This window comes from Hippocampus comes, unplaced genomic scaffold, assembly GCF_001891065.2.
Source record: "Hippocampus comes isolate QL1 unplaced genomic scaffold, H_comes_QL1_v1.1 scaffold345, whole genome shotgun sequence".
NCBI lineage: Eukaryota > Metazoa > Chordata > Actinopteri > Syngnathiformes > Syngnathidae > Hippocampus > Hippocampus comes.
In genome coordinates, this window is record NW_017805538.1 from 1,813,490 (window position 1) to 1,814,122 (window position 633).

Consider the following 633-nt stretch of genomic DNA (forward strand, 5'->3'; position numbering starts at 1 on the left):
CGCTCCTCAGCCGTTTCCGGGCTCGTCCTGGGGCTCTCCTGCCAGTGGGACATGCCAGGAACACCTCACCAGGGAGGCGTCCAGGAGGCATCCTAATTAGATGCCCGAGCCACCTCATCTCGCTCCTCTCGATGTGGAGGAGAAGCGGCTCTACTCTGAGCCCCTCCCGGATAACCGAGCTTCTCACCTTATCTCTAAGGGAGAGCCCGGATACCCTGCGGAGAAAACTCATTTCGGCCGCTTGTATCCGGGATCTCGTTCTTTCGGTCACGACCCATAGCTCGTGGCCATAGATGAGGGTTGGGACGTAGATCGACCGGTAAATTGAGAGCTTTGCCCTTTCGCTCAGCTCCTTCTTCACCACGACAGACCGATACAACGTCTGCATCACAGCAGACGCTGCACCGATCCGCCTGTCGATCTCTCGCTCCCTCCTGCCCTCACTCGTGAACAAGACCCCAAGATACTTAAACTCCTCCACTTGGGGCAAGATCTCCTCCCCGACCCGGAGAGGGCACTCCACCCTTTTCCGACTGAGGACCATGGTTTCAGATTTGGAGGTGCTGATCCTCATCCCAACCGCTTCACACTCGGCTGCGAACCGATCCAGTGAGCGTTGGCGAGCCCTTACTG

General features: G+C 58.1%; 1 protein-coding gene across 2 annotated transcripts in view; it reads left to right on the forward strand.

Annotated features, from left to right (window-relative positions):
• The window catches only part of LOC109520918 (radixin), a 15,814-nt gene that overhangs the window by 5,903 nt on the left and 9,278 nt on the right, over nt 1-633 (forward strand). The gene's annotated exons all lie outside the window — the stretch shown is intronic.